At 42.7% G+C, this 23,060-nt stretch overlaps 1 protein-coding gene across 3 annotated transcripts in view; it reads right to left on the reverse strand.

Annotated features, from left to right (window-relative positions):
• MMEL1 (membrane metalloendopeptidase like 1) overlaps positions 1 to 23,060 on the reverse strand; it is a 362,546-nt gene that overhangs the window by 257,360 nt on the left and 82,126 nt on the right. The window lies entirely within an intron of this gene.

A 23,060-nucleotide genomic window follows, 5' to 3' on the forward strand; every position in this document is an offset into this window, starting at 1 on the left:
CTTGTACTACATGGTTTATAATAGATCGAGGAGACTGACTGTACAACCAAATTGCACAGTGCATAGTCAGCCTTAGTGCAGAAGGCATTCACATGTCTCATTCAATCACACATCCTACAAATAAGATTATTCTTCATTCCAGGGCAGTGGGAGGAGCCATGCAAATTATTCCTTTACATCCCATTGGCCAGTATGCCCATACAGGTTTGGGTGGGAAGGAACTAAAGCAATCAAAAAGTCCTCCAGCAGAATCGGTGTGTAGCACAGAAGCCTTTCTTTTTTTTTAGAATATAGGATATTCACCTCTCATTCCAACACAAATCCCAAAAATTAGAAGATTATTCCTCATTTCAGGACAGTGGGCGGAGCCATGCAAATAATTCCTTTACACCCCACCAGCCAGGCGCACCTCCAAAACTGCCGCCGTATAGTGCAAATACTGCCTACTATTAGGTTACCAGATTTCCAAAACTGACCACACCCACTTTTACTCACACCCCTATGTTTACCACCCTCATACAATTGATAACAAACGTTGTAAAAAAAGGGGCTAAAAAAAAGGTATTAAAAAAATAAACAGATTTCAGATAAGAGGCAGCAATATATGCATGCTTAGTTAGGAGGGGCACCTTTGTTGGATATCTTTTTAATTATAACGCTGTGTATGTCATGTATATTCAGGACATGTGCCATATTTATTATATATTCACTTGTTAACATCTTTGTAGATTGATGTTGGTTGTATACTTAAGGTCACGCATTCCTGAGGAAGAAAGATTATTGTGAAACGCGTCGATCCAGTACACCATATTAGAGTGATAGATATTTGTTAACTACATAAACTTGTGTATGGTAACTACAGTATATTTTGTGATTTTAATGATGCTTTTAACTGTACAATAAAGTTATTGGGGTTTGTACTGACTTGTGGATACATGTCCTCTTTTTGGCACATCTAAAGTCCCCAATTTACCCCTTACACCACCAGTGTTTATGGGGTCGAAGGAAGAATATTGTATGACTCAAATAATAGGGATAGTGTCATCAAAGAAATCAAAGGATGGTTCCACCCATATTATAATAGGTGGGACACCTCTATCTATAAGAAAAATGTTGTGCTTCAGTTGGCAGTATATCTGCTCAAGTGTCAATAAAGCTGGAAAGGAAAAAAACTATTAACAGAGATTTCTTTGATTGCTCTGCATTCATTGTTGCCAGGAACACCTTCAGTGATATCACTGTGACACCGTCAGGGACATCATCGGGACATCGTCAGGGACATAATCTGGACATCTTCAGGGATATCATGGGCACACCGTCAGGGACATCATGGTGACATCATCAGGGACATCATAGGGACATCATCAGGGCCATCATGGGGACATCGTCAGGGCCATCATGGGGACACCATCAGGGATATCATGGGAACATCGTCAGGGACATCATTGGGACATCGTCAGGGACATCATGGGGACATCGTCAGGAACATCATTGGGACAACGTCAGGGACATCATTGGGACATCGTCAGGGACATCATTGGGACATCGTCAGGGACATCATGGGACATCGTCAGGAACATCATTGGGACACCATCAGGGACATCATCTGGGACATCTTTTGCACATCATCGGGGACATAATTAGGGATGAATGTTTGCTAGGGACAGGCCCCTCAAAACAGGGACTGTTCCTGGAAAATGGGGATGAATGGCAAGCTTAGCCTCCTCTGAAGCCCAAAGAACCGTGCCGCACACCAATGACATTTTGAAGCTCCAGAACTTTAATGATATATAAAGAACACAAAACACTCACTGCAGACTTCCTACCTGAGATCACCCCCCTAACCCATTTCCCCCATTCTAGGGCTTATTTGTAGAGAGGTTAGATTGTCTGACCCCCTGGTGCGAATCTGTGGCCCGAAGGGCAACATAAGGTCCTTTGGTAGATGAATTGCCTCCCTCGGACTTCAGCAGTCTGTAGTGGGAACATTAGTGCTTGTCAACTCATGCTAAAGGGGGACCCAAATACGGCCCCTGAAATCACCAAAGGGCCACACATAATAAGTAATGCTTGAGAGGACTGTCAGAACCTACAGATCTAATAGAGGAGATGAGGGTCAGAGAGTGAGGACAGGATACATTGTTGGCTGGAGATATGTTGCAGAAGATAATATAAAACTGGGAAGAGGTTACGTGAGGCTAGTAGAGATCAATACTATTACCCTAATCAATGTTCCTACTACAGACTGCTGAGGTCCAAGGGCCGCACATTTTATACCAAAGTGCCGCATGTGGCCCCCGAGCTGCAGATTGGGCACCAGGGGATTAGGGTAATAGCATTGATCTCTACTAGCCTCATGTAACTTGTTCCTGGTATCGTATTGTCTTCTACAGCATATCCCCACCAACAATGTATCCTGTCCACACGCTTCGACCCTCATTTTCCTCTATTAGATTTGGAGTCTGAAGTCCTCTTGTTATATATATTGAACCTTACGTGCAGCCCTTCGGTGCTGTTGGGGGCCCCATTTGAGGCCCCCTTTAGCTCCTCAGTTGACAACCACTGCTCTAACCTTAGCCTACTATTACAGAGCTATTTACTCCAAACTGCATACAGCTGTTTCAGGCTGTTTGGTCATCATCAGTGCAGTGTGCGGAAACCGTGGCTTCGGTTGGAAGGCTTTTTGATTCCTTTAGTCCCTTCCCAGCAAAAGCTGCCTGGTTACATTTGGACAGTGAGATTATTTTTTCTTTTTTTTAGTTTTCTACTTATTTTATGCAATCAGATTGTAAAGTGTGACAGATCATGACTTCATTGGAGCTAAAGTGATACTAAACCCACGCTGTTTAATTGACATTGTCCCTTCTATTTCTGTATATGGATGATGACACTAATTATTTTCATAAAAAACATCTAAGCAGGGGCGGCCTGTCAATTAAGGGGGCGCTTGGGCGCCGCCTTCACTTTGCATCCCCTTTTCAGGATGCCGGGAGCACCGTAGAAGTACTGCAGCTGATAACTTTTAAAATATGGACACTTTCCTGTCCAGGGAGCCCACGATGTTGGCAATGCAGCCAATCTCTTAGATGAGCTGTCGGGTGCCGCCGCTGCCATTCCTGTTCCCTTCTGTGCATAGGCGAAACGCGCTGCGCTTTTTAATTGGTCCTGCGGCGGAGGAAGGGGCCAAACTTCCAGGAGACCAGGCTGCAGTGGGGGGGGGGCAAGCAACCACAAACCACCCCACCCGAGCTGCTCCCAACCCCCCCTCCCGGTTTGCAGGTCGGTCCGGGACTTGCCCCCATTGGGGGAGGCGGGTGGCAGCGGCTCCGTGTCCTCTCCTCCATGGCGGCTTCCAGCTCCCCTCCTCCTTCTAGGTGTCCAATAAGATCGCCCGTCCCTTCAGCCAATCAGGTGACCGGTGAAAAAACCCGCTTCCTGATTGGCCGGCAGGAGGATCAGTGTTACAACACCAATTAGTTTGCTGTTGTAACACACCTAGGTGGGCTTGGAGCGCACTCTCTGCGACCCGAGCCCATCCTATATTGAAGCTTATTAGCGCCTCTGGCTCTAATCGGTGCTTCAACATAAAAGCCCCTCTGCATTGGAATCCATGCGTCAGTGTCCTGAAAGGGGCCGGATGCATGGATAGGTGGGTGGCGTCGGACGGGGGGGAGGGGGGGGCGGCACCCGTGCACCCTTAATGGATGGGCCACCCCTGCTGGTCTGTGGCTCCACCTTCCGAAAGTGGGGAACAGGTACCTGCTCCCTCCTCCCCCTGAAAGGTGCCAAATGTGGCAACGGGGGGGTTGGCGGATCTCCTTTTTAAGGGACTTTGAACGTGGCATGGTTGTTGGTGCCAGACGGGCTGGTCTGAGTATTTCTGGGTTTTTCCCACATAACCATCTCTCAGGTTTACAGAGAATGGTGGGCAATAGAGAAAATATCCAGTGAGCAGCAGTTGTGTGGAGGGAAATGCCTTGTTGGTGTCAGAGGTCAGAGGAGAATGGGCAGACTGGTTCCAGATGATAGAAAGGCAACAGTAACTCAAATAACCACTCGTTACATCCAAGGTATGCAGAACACCATCTCTGAACGCACAACACATCCAACCTTGAAGCAGATGGGCTACAGCAGCAGGAGACCACACCAGGTGCCAATCCTGTCAGCTAAGTACAGGAAACTGAGGCTGCAATTTGCACAGGATCAACAAAATTGGACAATAGAAGATTGGAAAAAAACGTTGTCTGGTCTGATGAGTCCAGATTTCAGCTGCGACATTCAGATGGTTGGGTCAGAATTTGGTGTAAACAACATGAAAGCATGGATCCATCCTGCCTTGTATCACAGGTTCAGGCTGGTGGTGTAATGGTGGGGGGGATATTTTCTTGGCACACTTTGGGCCTCTTTGTAGCAATTAAGCATCGTATAAATTCCACGGCCTACCTGAATATTGTTGCTAACCATGTCCATCCCTTTATGACTACAGTGTCCCCATCTTCTGATGGCTCCTTCCAGTAGGATAATGCACCAAGTCACAAAGCTCCAATCATCTAACGACTGGACAATGAGGTCACTCTACTTCAATGGTCGCCATGGTCAGCAGTTCTCCATACAATAGAGCCCCATTGGGATGTGGTGGACCCATCACCAGACCCATCTTCTGATGGCTCCTTCCAGCAGGATAGTGCCCCAAGTCACAAAGCTCCAATCATCTCACCACTGGACAATGAGGTCCCTGTACTCCAATGGCCTCCACACTCACCACATCTCATCCAGTAGAGCACCTTTGGGATGTGGTGGACCCACCACCAGACCCATCTTCTGATGGCTCCTTCCAGCAGGATAATGCACCATGTCACAAAGCCCAAATCATCTCACCACTGGACAATGAGTTCACTGTATGCCAATGGTCTCCACACTCACCACATCTTATCCAATAGAGCCCCATTGGGATGAGGTGGAATGCGAGATTGGCATCATGAATGTGCAGCCAACAAACCTGCAGCAATTGGGTGATTCTATCATGTCACTATGGACCAAAATCTCTGAGAAATGTTTCCAACACCTTGTTGAACCTATTCCACCAAGATAGAAGGCAAAAGGGGGTCCAACCCGGTACTAGTAAGGTGGACCTAATAAAGTGGCTGGTGAGTATATATATATATATATATATACAGTCAGGTCCATAAATATTGGGACATGGACACAATTCTAATGTTTTTGGCTCTATACACCACCACAATGAAACGAACAAGATGTGCTTTAACTGCAGACTTTGAGCTTTAATTTGAGGGTATTTACATCCAAATCAGGTGAACGGTGTAGGAATTACAACAGTTTGTATATGTGTCTCCCACTTTTTCAGGGACCAAAAGTAATGGGACAGATTAACATTCATCCAAACTTTCACTTTTTAATACTTGGTTGCAAATCCTTTGCAGTCAATTACAGCCCGAAGTCTGGAATGCGTAGATATCACCAGATGCTGGGTTTCATCCCTGGTGATGCTCTGCCAGGCCTTTACTGCAACTGTCTTCAGTTCCCGCTTGTTCTTGGGGTATTTTCCCTTCAGTTTTGTCTTCAGCAAGTGAAATGCGTGCTCAATCGGAATCAGGTCAGGTGATTGGCTTGGCCATTGCATAACATTCCACTTCTTTCCCTTAAAAAACTCTTTTGTTGCTTTCACAGTTCGGGTCATTGTCCATCTGCACTGCGAAGTGCCGTCCAATGAGTTCTAAAGCATTTGGCTAAATATGAGCAGATAATTTTGCCCGAAACACTTCAGAATTCATCCGTCTGCTTTTGTCAGCAGTCACATCATCAATAAATACAAGAGAATCAGTTCCATTGGCAGCCATACATGCCCACGCCATGACACTACCACCACCATGCTTCACTGATGAGGTGGTATGCTTTGGATCATGAGCAGTTCCTTTCCTTCTCCATACTCTTCTCTTCCCAACACTCTGGTACAAGTTGATCTTGGTCTCATCTGTCCATAGGATGTTGTTCCAGCACTGTGAAGGCTTTTTTAGATGCTGTTTGGCAAACTCTAATCTGGCCTTCCTGTTTTTGAGGCTCACCAACGGTTTACATCTTGTGGTGAACCCTCTGTATTCACTCTGGTGAAGTCTTCTCTTGATTGTTGACTTGATTGTCGATGTTGTTTGGCAAACTCTAATCTGGCCTTCCTGTTTTTGAGGCTCACCAATGGTTTACATCTTGTGGTGAGCCCTCTGTATTCACTCTGGTGAAGTCTTCTCTTGATCGTTGACTTGATTGTTGATGTTGTTTGGCAAACTATAATCCGGCCTTCCTGTTTTTGAGGCTCACCAATGGTTTACATCTTGTGGTGAACCCTCTGTATTCACTCTGGTGAAGTCTTCTCTTGATCGTTGACTTGATTGTTGATGTTGTTTGGCAAACTATAATCCGGCCTTCCTGTTTTTGAGGCTCACCAATGGTTTACATCTTGTGGTGAACCCCCTGTATTCACTCTGGTGAAGTCTTCTCTTGATTGTTGACTTGATTGTCGATGTTTGGCAAACTATAATCTGGCCTTGCTGTTTTTGAGGCTCACCAATGGTTTACATCTTGTGGTGAACCCTCTGTATTCACTCTGGTGAAGTCTTCTCTTGATTGTTGACTTTGACACACATACACCTACCTCCTGGAGAGTGTTCTTGATCGGGCCAACTGTTGTGAAGGGTGTTTTCTTCACCAGGGAAAGAATTCTTCGGTCATCCACCACAGTTGTTTTCCATGGTCTTCCAGGTCTTTTGGTGTCGCTGAGCTCACCGGTGCGTTCTTTCTTTTTAAGGATGTTCCAAACAGTTGATTTGGCCACACCTAATGTTTTTGCTATCTCTCTGATGGGTTTTTTTTTTTTTTAGCCTAATGATGGCTTGCTTCACTGATAGTGACAGCTCATTGGATCTCATATTGAGAGTTGACAGCAACAGATTCCAAATGCAAATAGCACACTTGAACTGAACTCTGGACCTTTTTATCTGCTCCTTGTAAATCGGATAATGAGGGAATAACACACACCTGGCCATGGAACAGCTGAGCAGCCAATTGTCCCATTACTTTTGGTGCCTTAAAAAGTGGGAGGCAAACTGTTGTATTTTCTACACCGTTCACGTGATTTGGATGTAAATACCCTCAAATTAAAGCTGAAAGTCTGCAGTTAAAGCACCATTTTGCTTGTTTCATTTCAAATTCATTATGGTGGTGTATGGGGACAAAAAGATTAGAATTGTGTCGATGTCCCAATATTTATGGACCTGACTGTGTATATATATATATATATATATAAACCTCTTATAATTAAACCGCTGTGATAAAAACGATGTGATTTTTTCAGATCGCCCTATATATAGCGCCTGCTCCCAGGGAAGTGATATTGTTGGGAGGATTGTGGGTATAAAAATGTTTCAGAGCTTATAAATCATGTATGAAAAGCAATCTGTCTGCACTGAGAACTGACTAACCATGCATGACAGGCAGGTTAACCCCTTCCCCTCCCCTCCCCCTGCGCTGAGCATCAGCAATACTTCTGAATGCAGAATGTTTATTTGGTGGAGAATAACTGACCCGGAGGTTAGAAGCAGAGGGGAGCAATTGCCCTTATATTAACCACTTCAATTCCAGGCACTTTTACTCCCTTCCTGTCCAGGCCAATTTTCAGCTTTCAGTGCTGTCGCACTTTGAATGAGAACTGCACGTGCTACACTGTACACATATGACATTTGTATAATTTTATTCACACAAATAGAGCTTTCTTTTGGTGGTGTTTAATCACCGCTGGGGTTTTTATTTTTTGCTAAAGAAACAAAAAAGGACCGAAAATTTGGAAGAAAAAAAAAAAATTATAATATTTTTATAGTTATCCAATTTTGCAAACAAGTAATTTTTCTCCTTCACTGATGCGGCTGCACTGATAGGTGGCAGTGGGCATAGGTGTGGGCAGCCTATTGCTTTAGGGTGTGCACCACCCCAAAGCTCAAAACACATGTGTGCGTATATCTATATCTATCTATCTATCTATATATATATATATATATATATATATATATATATAGTATTTTTTTTATTTTTGTATTATTTTATTTATATTTTTTTAATATCAGCAGGGTGAATCTGCACTGCACAGCATGATTAGGGTGTGCCCAGGCACACCTGGCACACCCCCTGCGTACACCTATGGCAGTGGCACTGATGGGTACTGATAAAGAGGCACTGGTGGGCACTGATGAGGCTGCACTGATAGGCACTGTTTAAGAGGCACTGATGAGGCTGCACTGATGGGTGGCAGTGGCACTGATGAGGAGGCACTGGTGGGCACTGATGAGGGGGCATTGATAGGTAACATTGATGGACACTGAGAGGTGGCACTGATGGGCTGTGATAGGCGACACTGATAGGCAACACTGATGATGAGGCACGGTTGGGCACTTATTGGCAGCACCAATGGACAATGATAGGTGGTACTGATGGGCACTGATGAGGAGGCACTGGCGGGCACTATTGAGGGGGCACTGATGGACACTGAGAGTATATATAACTATAAAAGTCCTAAAGGTCCGTTCAATATGTCTGCATTGTAGTAACCCTAAAACTGTATTAACCACTTGACCACCGGGCACTTAAACCCCCTTCTTAACCAGCCCGATTTTCAGCTTTCGGTGCTCTCACACTTTGAATGACAATTACTCAGTCATGCCACACTGTACCCATATGACATTTTTGTCCTTTTTTCACACAAATAGAGCTTTCTTTTGGTGGTATTTAATCTGTTTTTTTTTTTTTGTGCGCTATAAATCAAAAAAGACTGAAAATTCGTTAAAAAAAAAAAGTCTTTGTTTCTGTTTAATTGCAGAGTATTGCACAGTATTGTCAGAGTATTGGTAGAGTATTGCAGAGTATTGCAGGGTATTGCAGGGTATTGCAGAGTATTGGCAGAGTATTGCAGGGTATTGCAGAATATTGCAGAATATTGCAGAGTATTGCAAGGTATTGCAGGGTATTGCAGAGTATTGGCAGAGTATTGGCAGAGTATTGCAGAATATTGCAGAGTATTGCAGTGTTGCAGAGTATTGCAGTGTATTGCACAGTGTTGCAGAATATTGGCAGAGTATTGCACAGTATTGGCACTGAGCAGCGCTGTGGGCACTACACATCCAGCCCACAGTGCTGCTGCCATCTCTCCCCCTCTCCCCTCACACTGTACAGATCGGTACAGAGAGGGGAGGGAGGAACCGGCGTCATGACTTGTTTGTTTACAAGTGATTGCTCCGTCATTTGACGGAGCGATCACATGGTAAACGGCTGCTACCAGCGGTCACAGATGTTTGTGGGAGCGCTCCCCAGGGGGCGAATAAGAGCAAGATTCTGGGTGGACGTCCATGGATTTGTTGTATAACTTTTTCCCATGTTAGGCTGGTGGGGTGTTTGTCCCATCTGTAATCTTATAGCATGCTGGATGATGTGCTTAATTTTGGACAGGGTGGTGGCTTATTTTGTGCTAGCTGCACTTGGGTTCTTTTGGGCATGCTCGGGGACTTTGTTTTATTTTTATTTTTTGTGGTCTTTGTGTGTGAACAACACTTGGATGTTTCTGGGCATGCTCAGCGAGTGTGTTTTCTTTGGGGTTAGTAATGGGGATATTTTTCACTGAAATAATTTTGATGTTGTCAGTGTTTGTAGGTTGTTAGTTTCCCTTTGATTTAATTGTCTATGCTGCATTATTTTGCAAAATGTTCCTCAAGATGTTGTGACGAAAATGTTTAAATTCTTTTTGAATGTTTAAAGTCCATTTGTGGGCGCAGTTCTTTTAACTCCTGTTCATTTCCGCTGCAAAATGGTCAGACCTCAAAACCATATTCTGTTAGCCCTTGTACACACGGTCGGACATTTCGACAACCAAATCCGTCGGATTCTGTCCGTCGGATCTTGTCCGAAACTGTTGCATACACACGGTCGGACTAAGTTGTCGTAAAATCCGATCATTCAGAACGTGATGACGTCATTTCATTACGATGGGACTACTTTCAGGCTAGTAGCCAATAGCTTTGATGTAGGAATTTGATCTGAGCATGCGTGGCACTTTGTCCGATCAAAATTCTCTACACATGATCGGATTATGTCCGATCGAACCAGTTGGTCGGAAAATATTTCCAACAAGTTGGAAAATTGGGTCCGACGGATATTCCGACGGAATGAGTCCGATGCAGACCACACACAGTCGGATTATCCGACAACGCGGTCCGATAGGACACATTCCGACGGATTCTCCGACCGTGTGTACAAGGGCTTAGTGTCTCAACTTAACATACATGTGTTTTTTGCTTTGCTTGCTCTTCTCCAAGTCCTGTTTTTGCTGACCAATAAATGTTGCAGCAAATTTATGTGTTTTGTTAATAATTTGTTTTGCAGATGCATGCTCAATCTAAGTAATGCATTTTACACCCACCTCAAACAATTTTCATGCAACAGATTTCCCAGCTGCAGCATAACTAAGCTGATTGGCATGGCAAAACAAAAAAAAAGTGTGATTTGTCTAAGTTACTTTCCTTGTACCTTCATGGTAGCATATGCATAGGCACCAGGAAAGGAAAATTACAGAGAGGTAAATATTACATTTTCCATTTTTGCGCAGTGCCTCAGTCCTCAATTACCCTCGACAGGACATGTTTTGGAAATTTATCTTAGTTAAAATAGCGGTTCAAAATACCAAGCCATTGACTCTGATTTAACTGGTTCCCGACCTGCGAACGCCGATGTACGCCGGCAGAATGGCACGGGCAGGCATATTGGCGTACAGGTACGTCCAATCTTTAATGCCGCCCTGCCAGCTCGCGTGCTGGTAAGGACCCCCGTGAGTCCGGTCGCGGGTCCCGCGGACTCGATCGCCGCGGGCATACCCCCGATCGTCTCATGGGGTGGCTGAACGGAGAAATGCCGTTGTAAACAGCATATCCCCATTCTGCCTAGCAACTAGTGACGCTGATCTCTGCTCCATGTGATTGGAGCAGAGATCAGTGTTCACTAAATGAAAGCAACAGTTAGTAACACACCCCTAGGAACACTTAACCCCTACACTGCCACCCCCTGGTTAACCCCTTCACTGCCACTGTCATTTACACAGGATTCATTGCATTTATATAGCAGTGATTGCTGTATAAATGACAATGGTCCCAAAAATGTGTCAAAAATGTGTCCGCCATAATGTCGCAGTCACAATAAAAATCGCCGCCATTACTAGTAAAAAAAATTATTAATAAAAATGCCATAAAACTATCCCCTATTTTGTAAACGCTATAACTTTTGCGCAAACCAATCAATAACAGCTTTTTGCGATTTTTTTTTACCAAAAAATATGTAGAAGAATACGTATCGGCCTAAACTGAGGGAAATAAATGTTTTTTATATATTTTTGGGGAATATTTATTATATCAAAAAGCAAAAAATAATGCGCTTTTTTCAAAATTGTCACTCTATTTTTGTTTATCGCGCAAAAAATAAAAACCGCCGGGGTGATCAAATACCACCATAAGAAAGCTCTATTTGTGGGGAAAAAAGGATGCCAATTTTGTTTGGGAGCTACGTCGCATAACCACGCAATTGTCAGTTAAAGCGCCGCAGAGCCGAATCGCAAAAAGTGGTCTGGTCTTTGACCGGCAAAATGGTCCGGGGGCTGAAGTGGTTAAAGCACCTGTGAAAGATGAAGGAAAACCTGCAAACATGGCCTGTTGGGGGTACTTGGACAGGGTTGAGAACCACTGATTTAGAGCATTGAACTAAAATCTATCTCAAGACAATCCTATTCTAATTGCGGGCATTTGAGGCAAACAAAATGAGTGCTAGAACCCCTGCTTGCCTTTTTTTTTTTAGGTTGGACTTTGTGTCCCTTTCCTGAAAATTGCCTTCACTCCCTATCACATAGCCAAACAGGAAATAACCCTACCAATATCTTTCCTTGGGGACACACAGGTCAATCTAGCGTTCCCATTAGGCAAATTGCACTCTAGCACTTTGTTGTGTACACCCCAAATGATTAGGTATTTGGGGGTTTATTAAAGGGAAATCCGCTCTGCAATACAAGTGTACTCGCTGTGAATCTGAGGGGAAGCTCTGCTGATTTTATCATCCAATCACGTAGAAGCATAGATGCTGTTTTGTTTTGTTTTTTCCTTGCATGTCCCCCTCGGATCTCCGGCAACTGCACTTCCAAGTGCACTTGTAGTGCAAAGTGGATTTGCCTTTAGTAAATAAACCCCAAAGTCCAAGATACCTAATAATTTGGGGTGTACACAGCAAAATGTTAGAGTGCAATTTACCTAATGGGGAAACTACCATATTTATCTGCTTATAACACACACTTTTTTCCCCTTAAAAGCAGGGGAAAATCGTGGGTGCGTGTTATACGCCGATCCCCCGCAGTTCTGAGCCTCTGGGTGGCTTTCAGCCACCTTTTGGCTCTTCTTGGCTGCTTTCGACCGCCTTCGAACATTCTCGGTGGCTTTTGCCCGCCTTCGGCTTTTCTCTGCGCCTTTCGGACACCTTCGGCCGTTCTCGGCAGCTTTCGCCCACCTTCGGCTCTTCTGGGCGGCTTCCGGTTGCCTTCAGCCGTTCTCGGCAGCCTCCGGCCTCCTTCAGCCGTTCTCGGTGGCCAAAAGCTGCCGAGAACGGCCGAAGGCAGACGAAAGCTACCAAGAATCGCCGAAGGTAGCCGAAAGCTGCCGAGAAGAGCCGAAAGCGGCGCCGCCGAGATACACAGGATATCCAGCTCTGTATCTCGGTGGCGGCATTTAAAAAAAAAAAAAGAGGCAAATAAAACTTACAAGGCTGCAATGGTGGACAAGGCTGCATGACAAGGCTGCAAATGACACTGACAAGATTGCAATGGTGGACAAGGCTGCATATGACACTGACAAGGCTGCAATGATGGACAAGGCTGCAGATGGACAATGATAAGGCTGCATTGATGGACATTTAAATGTAAGTTTTTTTTCCTTAAACTTCCCTCTTAAAAGTTTTTTTTCCTTAAAATTCCCTCCTAAACTTGGGGTGCGTGATATATGCCGGTGCGTGTTATACGCCGATAAATACGGTATTTAGATTGACCTATGTGTCCCCATTGGTAGGGTTTTACCCTCACTTCCTGTTTGGCCATGTGACAGGAAGTGAAAAAATTGAAGGAGAAACTGACAAAATTTGGGAGGTGTCTTCACCCTATCAGGGGGTGCAGACACCCCCAAAAACCGCCATAACTTCTAATCCCTCTGTACTCTATCCCCATGTAAAACTAAGAAAGGATTTCACTTAGCTTAACTTCGGTTTTCTCATTGATAATAGCGCACACCCAATACAATTGGTTAATTTCATCTTATTGGATGTATCTTGTGAGGCAATTAGTAGGTGTTCTCAGTTAATTAACCCTTTTGATTCTAATCTCATTCCTATCAATTCTAATGTCTTTGAAATGTGTTTTTTTTTTCTTTTTTTTACCCAAATCTTTCAATACATTACAAAGAACAGTGAAGTGTTTCTAAACCCAATACATTTATATTTTCAGATATTGATCTTTAAAAGGTGGCCATACACTGCAATCAGTTAGATCTTAAATAAAATACATTAGTGCAAGAGGCTATTTGATTTCTTATAATTTGAATTAATTGTTTAAGTGAGCCTTCCTATTACCTATTTTGCCTAAATATTGAGATGTACAGAGATTGGCCATATTGCATAGAGCATGACCATCTTTGGCAAACCATCGGTGACCAAATCAGTCCCCCTGAATATGGGAACAAAGTGGTTTCATTTTGGGGTGGCCGAGCCCCTCCTGCCCCCATCAGTGCCAAATTTGGAATGTGGATGTGCCGTGACCCACTTGTCTTTTCCAAACGATATTTCTTGGGCATTATACAAGGCACATGAGAAACCACCTTTTTTCAAGACATACTGAAGTGATCAGGAATCTTCAAACTACGGCTCTCCAGCTGTTGCGGAACTACACGTCCCATGAGGCATTGTAGAATAGACATGTGCAAGCTGAAATATTTCATTTCGGAATTTAGTTTTCGCCTGGAAAATGAATTTATTTAGTTACTCCCAAAATTAGTTTTTATTTATTCAGTTTCGTTAAAAAATGCATTTGTTTGAAAATCGGAAATAATTAAGGTCGAATCTGTCATTGAAAGCTTATGGTGTCTGTCGAATGTTCTAAGAAGATTCGACGGAGCAGCTAAACTGTACGACGCCGCAATCGTACATTTCCGGGTCGAATGTTCCGCCTACAAGCTATAGTAGAATTCTAATGTTGTATGACACTAGTAATAATTATATTTATTAATTATTATTACTAGTCAACCAACATTAGAATTCTTCTATAGCCTATGGGCGGAGCATTTGACCATAAATGTCCACTCGCGGCGACTGCTTTCTTCAAATCTTCATGTAGAATCTTTTCTCTCTATGTCGAATAATCTTGGACTAATAGAGTTAGGTTAGGCACATTCAACCTTTTTTGCTATTGTCTCTATAATGGTCGAATCTTTTCTCTCTATGTCGAATCTTTTTTCTCTAAGTCGAATCTTTTCTCTCTATGTCGAATCTTTTCTCTCTATGCCGAATCTTTTCTCTCTATGTCGAATCTTTTCTCTCTATGTCGAATCTTTTCTCTCTATGTTGAATCTTTTCTCTCTATGTTGAATCTTTTCTCACTATGTAGAATCTTTTCTCTCTATGTCAAATCTTTTCTCTCTATGTCAAATCTTTTCTCTCTATGTTGAATCTTTTCTCTCTATGTTGAATCTTTTCTCTCTATGTCGAATCTTTTCTCTCTATGTTGAATCTTTTCTCTCTATGTCAAATCTTTTCTCTCTATGTAGAATAATCTTGGACTAATAGAGCTAAGGTTAGGCACATTCGACCACAGGTTCTATGGACACAGATCGCTATTGTTAGCATCATGTCAAATCTCCTATCTATATCAAACTGTTGTCGCAACGAAAACACAAAGTTTATGTTGGATCTTTTGGTTTTCGGATTCTGCGCGTTCGTTATCATTTGTTAAAACGATAACAAAAAATACCCGAAATTCGGACGAAAACAAATGCACATGTCTATTGTGGAACTCTGACATTCACAGACATGACTAGGCAATGATGGGAATTGTAGTTCCTGAACAACTGGAGGGCCGTAGTTTGAAGACCCCTGTGCTAGACCATTATGGCAAACTGAAGCAATGGCACGTACATGCTGTTGCTTAAGTTGTACTGTGCCGTTACCAGCCGCTCCCGTGCGCATGACATCGTCATCATGGCTCCAGCCAATCACAGTGCCGGAGCCACGATACCTGTAAGTAACCTCCCCCCCGTAGACTCCGAGGCTACGCGCTCGGAGTCTACTGCTCCTTCTATGGGCCTGTAGAAGGAGCAGTAGACTCCGAGCGCGTAGCCTGTTTGTTCTCTCCATAACTTGCTCCCTTGTGGCTTCCCCTGTGACATCATCGCCTGCGTTCCACATCGGACCTGGCTGTCTTCGTGGTGGCCACAGGAAAAGACTGCACATCTTGTCTCCCACGACCACCTCCCTGTGGATTAGGATGGACCAGCGACTGCACTGCACCTTGTGCCCACAGCACAGATCAGCCTGATTTTATTCACCTTCCTATAAGTGCATTAATTGCTGTGTCATTAAAATCTTACTTAACTTATTGCGCTTAGGTGGCGCTTCCTTTTTGTCCCCTTGCCTTTGTCTTGCAGGCTTTTTTTTTTCTATTATTGGAATTTTTTTTAAAGGGTTTACAACCACTTTAAGAATTTAAACATTTTCAGTCACAACATCTTGAGGAAGGTTTTGCAAAAATAATCCAGCACAGACAATTAAATCAAAATGAAAAAACCAACAAACCAACAAACATTGACAACATCAAAAATATTTCAGTGAAAAATATCCCCCCCACCCCAAAAAAAAAAAAAAAGAAAAAGAAACACAAGTACAAAGTACTTGCTGTACAACACATCTGTTTTGCAAAGACATAAACACAATACAAAGAAAAAATACATGCCGCGCACACACTTGCCTCTTTTCAAGGTAAAGAATGCTATCTGCAAGCTTTATATAACATAGGTTTGTGTGCTAATGAGGCAATTGAAAACACATGCACCGTCCATGAAACACACAAAATGCAAGTTCACCCAATGTAGAGACAGAACTTCAAAGTGGGTACGCTTGTTAAGGATGTCCTTAAATTACTAACCCAAAAAAAACACACTCTCTGAGCATGCCCAGAAAAATCCAAGTGCTGTTAACACTCAAAAAGCACAAAAAAAAAAATAAATATCCCTGAGCATGCCCAGAACAACCCAAATGCAGCTAGCACAACAATAAGCCACCCCCCGTCCAAAATTAAGCACATCATTCAGCATTCTGCAAAATTACATATGGGACAAACACCCCCTGATCCAGAGGGGAAAACCAAGAGCCTAACATGAGCAAAAGTTATACAACAAATATCACTGCAGTCTATGGGAACTGACTTGTTCATTTTGCTAGTCCTCACTTGGCTGGCTTATCTTCTAGTTATTGGCCTTAAAATAGGTATGGGGGACACAGGTCCCACCCTGAGGGACACATATCAATGTCACCAATTTGGACAACCCCAAAACGAAACAAGGAGAAGTGCTTTGTAAGAATAATGACTGTTAAATATGTTTCTATAATCTTGCAGATGGGGGTGGAGGGGCGAGATCTGGGGTCCCCCTTTGTTAAAGGGGGCTTCCAGATTCTGATAAGCCCCTCACCTGCAGACCTCCACAACCACTGTACAAGGGTTGTGGGGATGAGACCCTTGTGCCCAAAGCACCCTCCCCATGTTGAGGGTATGTGGCCTGGTATGGTTCAGGGGGGGGGGGGCTCTCTCATCCCCTCCCTTTCCTGACCTGTCAGGCTGCTTGCTTGGATAATAAGGATTTTGGGGAAGGGGGGGGCCTATTCCATTTTTTTTATTATTATTTTTAATTTTTTCTTTTTAATTTTTAATTATTATTTTTTTTGCCCTTAATATCCATACCAGATTCGAAGGACCTGGTATGGACTGGTGGGCGGAACCTACGCCATTTTTTTCTTTGAATTTTACTCTATATTGCTGGGAATCGGCAATTCATTACAGCCGCAGGCAATTTTCAATAACATTTTTTTCCTTTAGAAATGTAATTTTGCTGCGTTACTGTAATAAACACAGGAAAGGTGCGCTAGGAATTTAACATTTTTATCGTTTCACTTTAAGCATTATTAAAATCACTGCTCCTTAAAAAACTGACGTTTTAAAAACAATTTTTCCAATTGATACATGTCCCCTGGGGCAGGACCCGGGTCCCCATATACTTTTTATGGCAAAGAACTTGCATATAAAGGCCCGTACACACGGTCGGACTTTTTGACAACAAACATGCAAATTAGCTGTTTTGGAGCAACATCCGACTGTGTGTACGCTCCATCGGACAAACTTTTTCTGTTTTCATCGGACTTTTGTTGGCTGTGCGAACGGACAAACTTTCTGGCAACAAAAGTCCGATGGAGCAAAGTCTGATCGTGTGTACGCAAAAGCATCGGACTTTTGTACAAGGTACAAACACGCATGCTCAGAACCAATGCAAAAGATCAGACTACAATACAGAAGTTCACCAAAGGTGGCGCTGGAGTCATTGAACGTCCTCTTTTGAAGCGGCGTCAGTACGTTGTGACGTCATTGCGTTCGTGTTTGTTGTCAAAAAGTCCGACCGTGTGTATGCAATACAAACTTGTGGACCACGCCCTTTGTACAAAAGTCCACGGAAAAGTTTGTACAAAGTCCGACCGTGTGTATGAGGCTTGAGTCTTCAGTGAGAACTCCTGCATATGTGATCGGACACACATGTTTGCCGGCAATAGCACTGTTTTCCATTTGCACCAGCGCCCAGTTTCTGAGAGTTGAAATCTTGATCGGCCTTAATTGGGCACGATTTTCTGGTACTGCAGGATAATTTTTCAGCGCTATAATAAATGACCCCCAGTGTGTCTTTTTGTATCTTTCTGTTTATTCATCTACAGATCAAAGGGATGAACTTCCATCTGCAGATGAAGTCAGTTTAAAACAACCTTTCTTTCTTTTTTTTTTTTTGTCTTGCCCTTCTGTGGCTATTTTTTGTTGTTGTTTATGTTAGCTTGTATAATGTATTTGTAAGATGTTTTGGTGGTGTGACAATACCACTAATTTATGTATATATGCTATGTGTCTAATCATTTTTCAGTAAATTGAGAATGATATAAAACAACCTGTGAAGTTAAAAAAAAAAATGAAAAAATTGTGTTTTTTATTAAATGTTCCTCTGTTAAACCCCTTATTAGCCCTTCATTTACTTGAATTAGTCTTAATTAACTCCTTATTCTCCTCCGTTTAATTACTATTTTCTTGCTGATTTTAATTTTTTTTTGTTCACTTCTATTTTATAAAGCATTAATAATTAAACCTTTTTTTTTTTTTTTTTATAATATTTTTAAACCTTTAACATATATTTACACATTTCACATTGAAAAAAGCTTAAAATGTAAAAAAATAAATAAATAATAATAAAAAAAATGTATTTAGTTTGGAAATACCTCTTCGATGCTTTGTACCATAGGTAGGTATCGGTAACTGGTATCAGCAAGTATTAAAAAAGAAACTATATCGGTATTTGTAAAAAAAAAAAAAAAAAAAAAAAAATGGCATTTTTGTATCCTTATTATGATTATTATAAAAGCAGGACTCGGGAGCGAGCATGCACTGGTGCCCCCATAGCAAGCAGCTTGCTATTGGGGGCATTGGTCAGGAGGGAGGAGCCAGGAGCGCCAGTGGGGGGGGGACACAAGAAGAGGAGGGTCGGGCTGCTTTGTGCAAAACCATTACACAGAGCAGGTAAGTATGACATGTTTGCGTTTTTGTTTTTTTTTAAAGTCGAACCTTTAATTAATTCCACTTTAAATTCACTAACAAATTAAAGCCAAACTCCAGCTCACACTTTATAACCAGTTACGGCACATAGGTTGTTTCCTTTTGGCATAAAGCTTTTACATGAATATATAAATCTGATCACCCGTACAAGTCAGTATTGTTCTATTGTTCTGAGAAGAGGCATTTGCTTTGGACAGTAGGGGGCGCAGGAGCTGCAACCTATGCTGCCGAAACAGTTCACAGCTCATGGGGGGGGGGGGGGGCGGGGTGACTTTGGTCTTTTGGCTTTGGGTGCTAAAAAAACATTGTCCTGGCACTTCATCAGATATCTGTACAACCGCCCCACACACACACAGATAACCAATTCTGTTGACCCAACTCAGAAATCCAACCTTTTTTCCTACTCTTTAGTGACCTGATTTTTTTTTCACGTACAGATGATTATGATTCATACAAAGGGATGCGAGAAACAGCCTGGGTTTGATTTGTGAGCAGTTCTGCAACTCATGCTCAAAGTTTGCAAACTTTGCAGCAAACCCCTTTAAAATCTATGGGGGGGGGGGGGGGGGCAAATCTTATTATTCAGTCCATGCCATTGGCAGGGCTAATAAGCAAGCTATTTTCAAGGGCAGTGGTCGGGATATGGCCCCTTTTTTGCCTTCATCAGGCCCTTGGGGCACTATTCCATCCACTGACACCAATGATGGGGCTCTATTCCTCCCACTGACACCAAAGAAGGGGCACTATTCCATCCACTGACACCAATGATGGGGCACTATTCCTCCCACTGACACCAAAGACGGGGCACTATTCCTCCCACTGACACCAATGATGGGGCACTATTCCTCCCACCGACACCAAAGAAGGCGCACTATTCCTTCCACTGACACCAATGATGGGGCACTATTCCTCCCAATGACACCAAAGACGGGGAACTATTCCTCCCACTGACACCAAAGACAGGGCACCATTCCTCCCACTGACACCAATGATGGGGCACTATTCCTCCACTGACACCAAAGACAGGGCACTATTCCTCCCACTGGCACCAATGATGGGGCACTTTTCCTCCACTAACACCAAAGACGCGGCACTATTCCTCCCACTGACCAATGATGGGGCACTATTCCTCCACTGACACCAAAGACAGGGCACTATTCCTCCCACTGACACCAATGATGGGGCACTATTTCTTCCACTGATATCAACAATGGGGCACTATTTCTCACACTAAAACTAGCGAAAGAGGCACTGTATGCTTCCACTGATGCCAGGGCATTTTCTTAAAACAAGAAATATAAAATTTTAAATGAAAACAATAAAAATAAAACATTAAACAATAGCAATGTTAAAAAAAAAAAAATACATAAATAAATCTAAAAATAGAAATAAAATATTAATGAAAAAAGTAAAAATAAAAGAAATTTAAAAATCTAAATAAAGAACGAAAAATAAAGTAAAAAATAAATAAATTATATAAATATATAATATTTAAAATAAAAATGAATAAATAAACATAAAATTAAAAAAATATATAAAAAAATACTATATCTCTATATATACAGTAGAATTGTCAGCACTCCCTAAAGCACACACCACATACATTACAATCTGACTGTACAATCTCCTTACAGACATGTTATAGTCTAACCACACGAACATTACACAGTCAACTTAATATTTACCAAAACTACTGTATGTATACCTAATGTATCCAATCAATTTGTATCCAATCTAGTACTACATAGTTGTTGGGAGATCTAAAGGAGATTGTACAATCAGACTGTAACATATGTGGTGAGCTCTAGCTAAATCAACAATTATGTAGTCTAAGGGCATGCCTGATGGGATACAGATTGATAGGATAGTATAGATAGGTCCCCATATTACATAATTGTGCTAAATCTTAAGTTAATTGTATGGAGAATGTATGATCAGATTGTAATATGTATGGTGAGCTCAACATTTATAGGAGGCTGTCCATTTTTTTTCTGATTATTAGCTCTTGTTACTAAGCTGACCTGGTAAAAGGCTATGCTGGGCATTATAGGTAGGAGATAAGCTTGGGTTCAGTCTGAGCCCCTTTTTTGAAATTTGAAGTAAGCTGTCAGTGCCAGTCCAATCGGCTGTGATGGGGCATTCCCTCAAAGAAGCGGGAATACTCGCGACATCATTGACCTAATATGTCCACCTGGCCATGTCATTGATCTACAATGGCCATGTAGCCATAATGTCATTGACCTGGTGTAACCATGTGGACATAATGTCATTAACCTAACATGGCCATGTGGCTCTAATGCCATTGACCTAATGTAACCAGGTGGTCATAATGTCATGGACCTTATATGACCACATGGCCATAATGTCAGTGACCTAATATGGCCTTATGGTCTTAGGCTGGGTTCACACCAGTGCGAATTGGATGCGGTTTTCACGCATTCAATTCGCATGACAGGAGACAGTGACCGGCTCTCTATGGAGCTGGTTCACATATCTCCGTGGCGAGTGGCTTGGCTCCGTTTTAGAGCCGAATTCAGGCAAAAATTTGGCCCTGATTCGTCCGTGAAACGGAGAACAGGGACGCACTGGACCCCTGCTGTGAGCCACATCCGGCAGCAGTGTGAACCCAGCCTTAATGTCATGGACCTAATATGGCCATGTGGCCATAAAGCCATTGACCTAATATGGCCATGGGGTCGTAATGTCATTGACCTTGCAGTGCCATGTGGTCACAATGTCATTGACCTAATATGGCCGTGTGGTCTTAATGTGATGGACCTAATATGGTCATGTGGTCATAATGGCATTGATCTAATATGGTCATGGGGTCCTAATGGCATTGATCTAATATGGTTATGTGGCCATAATGGCATTGATCTAATATGGTCATGGGGTCCTAATGTCATTGACCTAGCAGTGCGACGTGGTCACAATGTCATTGACCTAATATGGCCATGTGGTCTTAATGTCATGGACCTAATATGGCCATGTGGTCTTAATGTCATGGACCTAATATGGCCATGTGGTCTTAATGTCATGGACCTAATATGGCCATGTGGTCTTAATGTCATGGACCTAATATGGCCATGTGGTCTTAATGTCATGGACCTAATATGGCCATGTGGCCATAATATCATTGATCCAACATGGCTATGTGGTCATAATGTCATTGATCTATTATGGTTACGTGGCCATAATATCATTGATCCAACAAGGCCAGGTGGCCATAATGTCAGTGACCTAATATGGCCATGTGACCATAATGCCATTAATCTAATATGGTCTTGTGGTCTTAATGTCATTGTCCTAGCAGTGTGACATGGTCACAATGTCATTGACCTAATATGGCCATGTGGTCTTAATGTCATGGACCTAATATGGCCACGTGGCCATAATACCATTGACCTAATATGGCTATGTGGTCTGAATGTCATTGATCTAGCATGGCCATGTGGTCATAATGTCAGTGACCTAATATGGCCATGTGGTCATAATGTCAGTGACCTAATATGGCCATGTGGTCATAATATCATTGATCTAACATGGCTATGTGGTCATAATGTAATTGATCTAATATGGTCATGTGGCCATAATATCATTGATCTAACATGGCCATGTGGTCATAATGTCAGTGACCTAATATGGCCATGTGACCATAATGCCATTAATCTAATATGGTCTTGTGGTCTTAATGTCATTGTCCTAGCAGTGCCCTGTGGTCATAATGTCATTGACCTAATATGGCCAAGTGGCCATAATATCACTGATCTAACATGGCTATGTGGTCATAATGTCATTGATCTGTTACGGTAATGTGGCCATATTAGGTCAACAATGTCATAATCACATTTCTGCCCCATTTGTGTACTGGCAGGTGTAGGGTGGGGAATGTCCTGGTCACAGCTGGTTGAGCGGGCCCTGACAGCTTAATTCCGGGTTTGGCTGACCGAACCCAAACTAATACCTATAGGTTATTATTTCTGATGAGGAACCTTCAAACTTTTTAGCCCAAAGTTCACAATCCACAAACTTCCCACATCCATGAACCTATGGTAGCATCAGTCCTGAACCTCGTCCC

This window comes from Lithobates pipiens, unplaced genomic scaffold (genome assembly GCF_037356315.1).
Source record: "Lithobates pipiens isolate NorthernLeopardFrog02 unplaced genomic scaffold, aLitPip1_a1.2 Scaffold_27, whole genome shotgun sequence".
In the NCBI taxonomy this organism is placed as follows: Eukaryota; Metazoa; Chordata; class Amphibia; order Anura; family Ranidae; genus Lithobates; species Lithobates pipiens.